Genomic DNA, 11,355 nt, shown 5'->3' with positions numbered 1-11,355 from the left:
ATTAAAACACAGTGAAAGTATTCTCAGCCTCTCACTGCAAAACAAGTTTCTGTCCAAAAAGAGCTCAAACGTCAACTGACACACCTCTGGAGTCATAGGATTCCATAGGTCACCGATTTCAGAGTAACAACAGTGATGCCAACACTATTTATAATAATCTGCAACAAGTCTGGTTCTGGTTTCTTTGCTGTGATCTATAACATTGGTTCTCAAAGTGGGGTCCGGGGACCCCTAGGGGTACTTGAGAGGGTTCCAGGGGGTCCCCAGCTAAATGATGGACAGGAACCAAATGGACCCTTATGGGTCTGTAACTCTGAGAGTGTACAAATGGAACCAAATGGACCCTAACGGGTCCATTTGGTTCCATTTGTACACTCTCAGAGTTAAATTAACATTGATTTTACAATATGAATTGGGGTCCCAGAGGTATAAATGCCATTAAATGGGGGTCCGTAGCCTAATGCATGTTAAACTGGGGGTCCTTGAAATTAAAATGGTTGAGAATCACTGCTAGAGAGCCGTAAAAACCTTCTCTTATTGGGGTCCCTGGCTTATCTTTTCAAATGGGGGTCCGTGGGCTAATAAGCGTCTATTTGGGGGTCCTTGACATGAAAAGGTTTGAGAACCACTGATCTATAAGCCCAGTAGAAACATGTGATCTATAAGCCCAGTAGAAACATGTGATCTATAAGACCAGTAGAAACATGTGATCTATAAGACCAGTAGAAACATGTGATCTATAAGACCAGTAGAAACATGTGATCTATAAGCCCAGTAGAAACATGTTGTGATCTATAAGCTCAGTAGAAACATGTGATCTATAAGCCCAGTAGAAACATGTTGTGATCTATAAGCCCAGTAGAAACATGTGATCTATAAGCCCAGTAGAAACATGTTGTGATCTATAAGCCCAGTAGAAACATGTGATCTATAAGCCCAGTAGAAACATGTTGTGATCTATAAGCTCAGTAGAAACATGTTGTGATGCTATCATATCATAGCATTGATGTTACAGAGAGAGTCTAACAGTCTAGAGTAACAACACAACACAGACTCACAACTCCTGGATCTCTGCTCTCCACACAGTCAAATATTATTATTATTATTATTATTATTATTATTATTATTATTATTATTATTATTATTATTATTATACATAGCTGGCATTAACTCTAGGATATTAGACTACAATATTATTATTATTATTATTATTATTATTATTATTATAATATATTGTAGCATTAGCTCTATAGGAGAATACAGACTAGGCTCATGTATACTTCATAGTAGGACGGTGTCGCCTAAAAGCTTCATAATGATTAGTTGTTCTGGTCCAGTGAAGATCCAGTAGATCACTGTGATCTAATGTACCCCCCCCCACACACACACACACACACACACACACACACACACACACACACACACACACACACACACACACACACACACACACACACACACACACACACACACAGTTCTGCTGCTTTGATCCACTGCTCGCGATGCGACCACGCCTGTTTTTTTAACGTCCCGTTATGTTTCCAACACACACACACACACACACACACACACACACACACACACACACACACACGCAGATCAACAGTGTGCAAGAGGCCTACTGTTTTGTGCATGTTTCCAACACACACACACACACACACACACACACACACACACACACACACACACACACACACGCGCGCGCGCGCGTCCAGCAACAACACAATGCGTGTCTTCTAACCCGCAACAAGAGGCTGTGCACAACAACTACACAACTACACAACACCGCAGGATCCAATCACAGCCTCTGAACGAAACCAAAACAATGAATAAAACAGCAGATCTACAAACATTCACAACACACAGATCTGTGGCTGTTGTGAGCTTGTAGATCTCTGGAGGAGAAACAATGTATCCAAAACATACAATAATAACCACATGATTCTGTCTGGAGAACACATAGATCTTTACCTCTCTGATTCTGCTGGTTCTCCTGGCTGGTTCTCCTGGTTCTCCTGGTTCTCCTGCTTCTCCTGGTTCTCCTCTCTCTCCGTCAGGCCGCCTCAGGCTGCAGGATGTCTGGATGAATGTAGAGGAGAGTCCGCAAGGCTGGAGCAGCCTGGGTAATGTGGGAGGTGGCCTGTGTGTGTGTGTGTGTGTGTGTGTGTGTGTGTGTGTGTGTGTGTGTGTGTGTGTGTGTGTGTGTGTGTGTGTGTGTGTGTGTGTGTGTGTGTGTGTGTGTGTGTACTGCTGTAAGAATCCGCAGCACTGCCTTCTGCCTCTCTGTCTGCCTCCTCCCCTTACTCCCTCTCCTCTCCTCTCCTCTCCTCTCCTCTCCTCTCCTCTCCTCTCCTCTCCCATCCAGCCACAGACCATTCAGCCTGCTAGCTCCTCATGCGTAGAAGGAAGCATGAGCTCAGTTCGGGGCTCTCCCCAGGCTAGCAGAGGGAGAGTAGCGCCCAGGATTACAGCTTGAGGCAATTGTTTTTGTAGCAGACTAAGGTTATAGTCTAGAAGCTTAACCCCATTTTTTTACATAATTGAAACGAAGCGGATAAAAGCGCCAATTTTTTAATGAGGCTTCTTTAGGACCTACTGATGGATTCTAGCCTTGGGTACCAAACTTTATTTTGAAAAGTATCCATACAATTATCCATATCAATATTCATTAAAAAAACAGGCCGATTCACTTTTTGGCCTATAACTCTTGAACCGTAGGTCATAGCATCAAACATATTTTTTCCCTGGACTCCTTGGATCATGACGCAACTTCCCATATAGGTCCCGCCCATTTACGATTTCAAATGTTTTCGCCATTTTGCGTTATCTTCAAAACGCATATTTTGCTATTACACCTACACATTTGGTCCAAAACTCACACAAATCGGCACACACTCTTTGTCTTTGGTCATGCGATCAAGATTTATCAGTCAGATTTTTCATATTCCCTTCGGATTGGCTACGATTGGCTTCTGCAATTTGTGGGAGTGTCCGTTTGGCAAAAATGGCATAAATCATGAACACAGCATCCTATCTGGCCCAAATGTTTATCATTGAGGGGCCACTAATAAACGCAGAGCCAATGCGATTTCACTTCCACCCATAGGGGGCGCAACAAATTCTACAAATGTCACTGTTTTTGCACCAAATTGAATACAAATGGTCTTGTGAGTCATGTGACAATGACCGTCCAACAGGCTTTTGATATTCCATACTGTTTGCCTGTAATTGGCTTCAAAGAAAAAGCATTTGATGAGTATGCAGATGACGTTTTCATCCCTTTTATCTGCTGAAGCAGCTGCAGGAAACCAAGCGGTTGGATGTTGTATAGGACACATATATCCCAGATAGTTTGAAGGAGTCCATCTGCGAAAAGAGAGGACACGGTGTTTGCAGGAAAGTGTCAGGTCAGACAAAGCTACCAGGCAATTGGATGGATTTTCTTCGTGACCCAACAAATAAGAGGGAGCTGTTTGCCTTTTTGACTTCCAGAACTGAAAAGTTCAACTGGCCACCATCCAAAGCTGTGTATCTCACATCAGGGCAAGCTATGTCGTCTTTTGGTTCCAGTAGTACCATGACCTGTTGCAATCATGAGACACCAGGATTCTAGTTCATGTACGGCATGCACTGGAGCAAGGAGCAAAAACGATCCTAGTGCGTACTGTGGACACTGATGTCATGGTGGCTTGTGCAGGCTTGTTCCATGATTTAGTTTCGATTGAATCTTTGGCTGACATCTGGGTGGCTTTTGGTATGGGAAAAAAATACAGATTTTACCACATCAACATCATGTGTAAATCTCTGGGGGAGCCAAAATCTCGTGCTCTGCCTATGTTCTATGCATTGTCAACATCTGCTTTCCACAGTAAGGGCAAAAAGTCAGCTTGGCATGCCTGGCAAGCCTATGATGATGTCACAGAGATACTTGTCAGTCTGGCCAAACATCCCTTCTAGCTGCTGAATGTTGACAGTCAGTTCCAGAAGCTTGAGAGACTGACAGTTATCCTGTATGACAAATCCAGTCCTTTGATCTCCATCAACCAGACTAGAAAAGATCTCTTCTGTCATGGGAATAGGTTGATGGATTCAATGATACGAATTTGGGCACATAGGAGGCCGTGTTCATGATTTGTGCCATTTTTTGCCAAACGGACCCTCCCACAAATTTTCGTACATCTACATCACATGACCAAAGACACAGTGTGTGCCAATTTGTGTGAATTTTGGATTTAATTTGTAAGAATAATAGCAAAATATGTGTTTTGAAGATAACGCAAAATGGCTTAACATTTTTAAATCGGAAAATGGGCGGGACCTATATGGGAAGTTGCGTCATGATCCAAGGAGTCCAGGGAAAAAATATGTTTGATGCTATGACCTACGGTTCAAGAGTTATAGGCCAAAAAGTGAATCGCCCTGTTTTTTTTTATGAATATTGATATGGATAATTGTATGGATACTTTTCAAAATAAAGTTTGGTACCCAAGGCTAGAATCCATCAGTAGGTCCTAAAGAAGCCTCATAAAAAATGTGGCGCTTTTATCCGCTTCGTTTCGATGATCTTGTTAAGCTATCCCACTATTAGGATCCAGGCTGATGATCCGCGGTGCTGACCAGTGCCTTTTGTACCTTTATGAAATCAGTATTGATTCCATAATGGACCGTCAGACCTCTGTCCTGTTTACCACTCTATGGTGCATCACGCACTTTACTGTAAAATACCATCTGAGCTGAGGCCTTAAAGGGCTATTCCACTCATTCTCCGTTGGCTTTCATTTCTCCACTAACCTGTTCAATCCGTGAACGCGTCCAGATTTTTTGGGGCTATTTTTTTTAAATTGTGTTTTAAATCATTTGTGCAAATCTTTGAATATATATATATATATATATATATATATATATATATATATATATATATATATATACAAGATAATATTTGAGCTGGGGACCCCCCAAAATAATCATATTTGAGCTGGGGACCCCCCAAAATAATCATATTTGAACTGGGGATCCCCCATTTTGTTTGACTCCGTTCCACAGATAAATATTGTGAAAATAGCAGATCTACAAGCTCACAACGCCTCCCGTTGCGATCGATTGCGTTGTGAGCTTGTAGATCTGCTATTTTCACAAGTTTTGCCTCTTTCTTATATTATTTGACAATTTGGCCAATGTTTTATAGTTTGTTGATGACTTTTGATGCAGTACAATGTATTTTTCTTTTCTTTCTTCTTCTTGTTTTAGGTATTAAAAGGGTCTTAAAGGTCCTTAAATTCACTGTCATCTGGGGACCCCCAAAAATCATGTGGGGACCCCGCCGGGGGTCCCGACCCACAGGTTGAGAACCACTGGCCTATACCTGACACACCAGTAGAAGTTGGAGAACGTGTAGAAACAAGATGTATAAGTCCATGAAAACATTGTATTTATTGTTTGAACTGACACACATGATCAGGTTATAAGGATATAAAGAAAACATCAATAAACTAAAACTCTACAATAAATATGAAAGCAGATCTAAATCCTCCTTCACCAGGGAATAAGAAAAAACAACATTCAAAAAGTACAACAATTACTTAATGCATCCACGTGTTGGAGAAAATGTATGTTAAGTGCTTAGTTATGACATCCAAAATCAACATTTACGTTGTCTTTCTTTTATCCCTTATGTCTCGTGCTTCATATATAAACAAGAAATGACCAAAGTCATAATAAAGCCGCATGCGGCAGGCTTTTTTTGCCCCAATGTTTTCATAGACCTGATTACTTGTTTTTTGGATTGCTTGTTTCTCTCGCCAAACCTGGCACCGTCGCAGATTAACGCTCTAATGTTTTTTATATAAGTGGTGGCAACATTTTGTGACACCACACGGGTCTTCCCAACAATAGCTAAGATTGAAGTCAGTGTGAACACGGCCAAATAATAACTTAATAGCCAAACTAGGTCTAATGAAGCACGCTAGCATTTAGGCTAACCCTCCTGCCTTTCTCTCTCTCCCTTTCTCTCTCTCTGCTGCAAAGAAGGAGAGGCGGGTGCTGCAAAGGACGGCCGTCCATTGGCTTTAAAGTAGTGTCTCCCCATTGGCTTTAAAGTAGTGAAGGACAGCCAGGACAGCCAATAGACAAATACATGTCGGGGATGACGATGTCTGAGCCTGTTTGTAGAGCCGCACTTTCAGCATGCGGCTAAAAATAACAATGACTCTTTTTTTTGTTAGCTGGCAATGAAATTCTCATTTTGTGAAATAAATAAATACATAAATAAAAAGAGCCTGTTAGAGCAGAGAATGGAGAGATAAATACATACATAAATAAATACATAAATAAAAAGAGCCTGTTAGAGCAGAGAATGGAGAGATAAAATTATTCCTGGTTCCTGTTGAGTTTGACACCAACCTCACTGATACCTTCGTCCCATTGGCTGCCGCAAATGACAATCAATATCTTGTGTTGTGATATGTTCCTCCCTACAGAGAGACCATGTGACATAAAGTATCAATTAATGATGCTCTCTGCCCATGTCATGGCTCCTTTAAAGTACTTGAGTAGATGTACTTTGTGTACTGTCCATCAGTGGTATCTGGTAGAGAATCCTCGTGTCTCCAGAACAGAGACGTCTCTCTGATTGGAGAATTCTGCTCTGTCGATACGAGAGGAGGGACTTCCTGTGGTTCTGAGCCACTGCTTCCTGTTAACACACACACACACACACACACACACACACACACACACACACACACACACACACACACACACACACACACACACACACACACACACACACACACACACACACACACACACAGTAATAGTAATCATTACTATAGTGTGTTTGTTCAGTAACAGTGTTATATAGATCTATATTGTGATAGTAATCATTACTATAGAGTGTGTGTTCAGTAACAGTGTTAAATAGCTCTATATTGTGATAGTAATCATTATTATAGAGTGTTTGTTCAGTAACAGTGTTAAATAGCTCTATATTGTGATAGTAATCATTACTATAGAGTGTGTGTTCAGTAACAGTGTTAAATAGCTCTATATTGTGATAGTAATCATTACTATAGAGTGTGTGTTCAGTAACAGTGTTAAATAGCTCTATATTGTGATAGTAATCATTATTATAGAGTGTTTGTTCAGTAACAGTGTTAAATAGCTCTATATTGTGATAGTAATCATTACTATAGAGTGTGTGTTCAGTAACAGTGTTAAATAGCTCTATATTGTGATAGTAATCATTACTATAGAGTGTTTGTTCAGTAACAGTGTTAAATAGCTCTATATTGTGATAGTAATCATTACTACTATCACTATCACTCAAGTAGCTTCCGGCAGTCGACATGGGTGGTCGCATCGATGATCGCTCTCGCGTCCTGCGTCCTCGCATACCTTTCCTTATCCTCATCCTGTGGATTATGGATTTACACCTCAACTCCGCATGGATTATACACCAGAAGGATATGGAACTATACGAGACAGAAAAGGTAGAATCACACAATGACTTCTACCTAACTACTGGAACCGAGAAAAAACACCCAGGTTATGGAACCACGGCGATCCACTCGACTCTCACAGCCAACCCGAAGCGAAGAAACAAACCCCTGAATGGTAGATGTAATCGGAAGACGTACTTCTGTTTAATTCTACTACTTTCCGGAGACGTTGAAGTTAACCCTGGCCCTGTGACCACAAGGCAATCCGCTCGGCTCACAGCTGAAACCAACAGGCTAGCGGCAAACGTTGCCTCAAGCAACGGGGCAAAACAACAACAAAGCCATGCTGGAACAAAGAACTTCCGGAACACCGGAGCTAGCCTAGCCAACGTTGCTACCGAAGCTAGCCTCGACGACAACACCAACGGCTTCCCACCAACTCGACTAGGCGAATCAACCCAAATGATCAACCTAAACACCGACGTCGTATCCACCGCAGCCGTCGACGAGGACGCTTGCACCGACGCACAACGGCGATCAACCGGGAGATGCAGCGTAGCCGAGAACGTGGAACCAAGGAGTCACCTAGCTGTTTTCACCGGAGCAGAGACCTTGATGCACCGCTACAAACCTACGGTTCGCTCCAGGGCCAGGGTCCCAGCAGAGACCGTGATGGGACCATTAGCAGAGGCCGTGCTGGGACCTCCGCGCCCCATCCCCCCCCAACCCCCCAACCCTCCCCAATCCCCCAACCACCCCCAACCCCCACTGCTGGCTGCCCACGACGGAACAATGGCTTTGATGGACACTACACCCCCCTCCCCCCCCGAGACTGCTCCTAAACATCTCTCAGTGGATAAACACCTATCCATTGAAAAAATGATCAAATCGTTTGGCGTTGGCTTGCACATGATACATCTTAATGTGAATTCTCTAGCAGGAGACAAGCTAACACAAATCAAGCAGATGTTTTATGATGGTAAGGTTGACATTTTAACTTTCTCTGAAACAAAACTTGATCAAGCGATAACTGATTCTGTGATTGAGATTGAAAACTACAAACTCTTCAGGAAAGATAGGAACAGAAACGGGGGTGGTGTTTGCATGTATGTTCATACTGACAATGTCTGCATCCTTCGGGAAGACCTGATGGATGAAAACATTGAAGCTGTGTGGGTCGAGATCATTTTTAAACATGCCAAACCTGTGCTAGTCGGTACCATATACAGACCTCCTAACCAGACTGATTTCTATGATAGACTTGATGAATGCTTAGCTAAAGTGGACCATGCGGAGACGATTCTTCTTGGTGATTTTAACACTGACATACTCCGCAAGGAAGCGTCAGTGTATAAGTCATTCAAGGCGTGTTGTGATCGGCATTCACTCCACCAGCTGATCACTCAGCCCACAAGGCTGTGTGTTTCCTCTCAAACTACCATAGATCTCATTCTAACAACGGACAAGGAAAAAATCCTAAATAGTGGTGTTTCCACCTGTGGCATATCTGATCACAACATGATCTTCTGCACCAGAAAGAAACGTAAACCTAAGACCGGTTACCACAAAACAGTCACAATCAGAGACCTCAAAAATTATAAGAGTGAGGACTTAGATCACAGACTGGAGGAACAGGATTGGTCCGACGTTCTAAACAGCACACAGGTAGACGAATCCTGGCTTTGTTTCAAAACCAAATTCATTCAAATTTTGGACAGTGTGGCTCCCATGAAAACCATCAGGGTCAAAACCCGCTCGGTACCATGGATGAATTCGGACATCCTTACTGCCATGAAAGTCAGAGACAAAAAGTGTTCTGAGCTTCATAAAAGTAGGATCAAACTAGCCAAATGTTTTAACAAAGGTCTCGAATCCCACGTAGCTAAACTTGAAAAGGAAAAAAACAAGCTAAGAAACAAGGTAAATAGCATGCTCCTGTTAGCAGAAAAAAGCTACCTCGATGACAAGATTGAGGAAAATCAAAAAAAACCACGAGAGCTTTGGAGGCTACTCAAGAACCTCCTAGGCTGCAGCAAAAAATTGAAAACCAGGCTTTCAAACTTAAGCCTCAAGGTGAATGACACTCTCATTTCATCCAAACACGAAGTGAGTAAAATCCTCAACATATTCTTCACGACCGTAGCCTCAGATTTGGTTGAAAAACTTCCTCCACACTCTGGGAGATATGGTGAGGAGTATGTTGTCTCATTTTAGGAAAAACAGGGTGTTTGCAAAGATGACTTTAAACTCTCCCCTGTGAAAACAGAAGAGGTGTTTAAAAAATTGAGTGCTCTTCATCAACACAGAGCCACAGGCCTCGACAATATCCCCCCCCAAATTTCTAAAAGACTCAGCCGCCTCCATTGCTCCAATCATTACCCACATATTCAACCTCTCCACCACACAGGGACAGGTCCCCAACGACTTCAAAAAAGCAAGGGTGACCCCTCTGTTCAAAAAAGGAAACCAATTAGACCCTGGCAACTACCGCCCTATTTCTATTCTAAGCTCCATCTCGAAAGTCATGGAAAAAATAGTCTATGAACAGGTCGACAAGTATCTTGCCGAGAAAAATCTAATCTACAAATTCCAATCTGGCTTCAGAACAAACCACTCCACTGACACATGCCTTCTCTATTTGAACGACTCTATCAAACAAGAGATTGAAAAGGGCAAATATTGCGGCATGGTCATGCTGGACCTCCAGAAGGCTTTTGACACCGTTAATCACCCGATTATGATCAATAAGCTCAGAGCAATAGGTTTTGATGACACGTCAGTGAACTGGATGAGATCCTACCTGGAAGGGAGGGAGCAAGTGGTGGAAGTAAACGGCACCCAGTCCCCCCCCCTCCCAGTGACTTGTGGTGTTCCCCAAGGAAGTATACTAGGACCCTTACTGTTCCTGATATATGTGAATGACATGTCGTCAGCCTGCGACTGCAACCTGTTCCTGTTCGCAGATGACTCGGCCCTGCTAGTCTCGGACAGGGACAGGCTGCAGGTTGAGAAAACTCTCAGCTCTGAACTCAACAAGATCTGCATCTGGCTCTCCGACAACAAGCTCTCATTACACCTGGGCAAAACGGAATGCATCCTCTTTGGGTCCACTCCTAACCTCAGAAAGGCAGAGAGCTTCACGATCAAAGCGGGTGATGATATCATCAAAAGAAAAAACTAAATTACCTACCTGGGCTCTATCTTGGAGGCTGACCTCTCTGGTGACAAAAATGCTGAAAAAACGATCAAAACGGTCCACAAAAAAACACGCTATTTGCGGAGTATTGATCGTAAAGTCAGTAAGAAGACTCTGAAGACTCTTGCAGTGGCCCCAGGGGTGCAATGCTCAGTGGACGCGGTTGCACGCCGTGCAACCACTTATTTGGCCAGGGGGACGTGCAGGCACACGCATAGATTTAAAACTACTTTAAATTCACACTTCATCAAAGTTTACAAAGGCTCCCGACTCACGCCAGGTACATTAACATAGGAATTAGCCTATATGCATATCAATTGCCCATGTGTGACCTGTACTGTAGGTGTTAAGCGACGTGCGCGTCACGTCATTAAAATAGAGAGTGCAACCACTTCTCAAATGAGCATAGCATCACTGAGTGGCCCTCATCAACACGGTCTCACTCCGAAAACGTAGCCGGTTGCCTTTTTGTCAGAACCCCGCGACGGAGCCGAATGCCGTCGCTGGACGCCAGCGACGTAATTATGTGCCTTCCACGGTCACTCATAGACATTCATTGAGGTCCAAAGACGACACATTGCGCCGTCACAGGCGGGCCATTGATAATGCATTGGCATTTCAAAACGTGCGCTAAGAAGCTTGTTTGAAATGCACCAGACCACACGCCACCACCCACAAAAACCTGTAAATATTCTGAGTATTTACATACTAGTTTGGTAATTT

General features: G+C 43.0%; 1 protein-coding gene across 1 annotated transcript in view; it reads right to left on the bottom strand.

The window, feature by feature from the left end:
• The window catches only part of LOC311035572 (spectrin beta chain, non-erythrocytic 1-like), a 129,947-nt gene extending 127,869 nt beyond the window's left edge, over positions 1-2,078 (bottom strand). Inside the window, exon 1 of the mRNA XM_084043846.1 lies at positions 1,972-2,078. The gene's annotated coding sequence lies outside the window, so the exon portion shown is untranslated. The remainder of the gene's footprint in view (positions 1-1,971) is intronic.
• Positions 2,079-11,355: the final 9,277 nt, after the last annotated feature.

This window comes from Gymnoscopelus microlampas, assembly GCF_963454915.1.
Source record: "Gymnoscopelus microlampas genome assembly, chromosome: 2".
In the NCBI taxonomy this organism is placed as follows: domain Eukaryota; kingdom Metazoa; phylum Chordata; class Actinopteri; order Myctophiformes; family Myctophidae; genus Gymnoscopelus; species Gymnoscopelus microlampas.
This window is presented reverse-complemented; position numbering and strand designations above follow the sequence as displayed.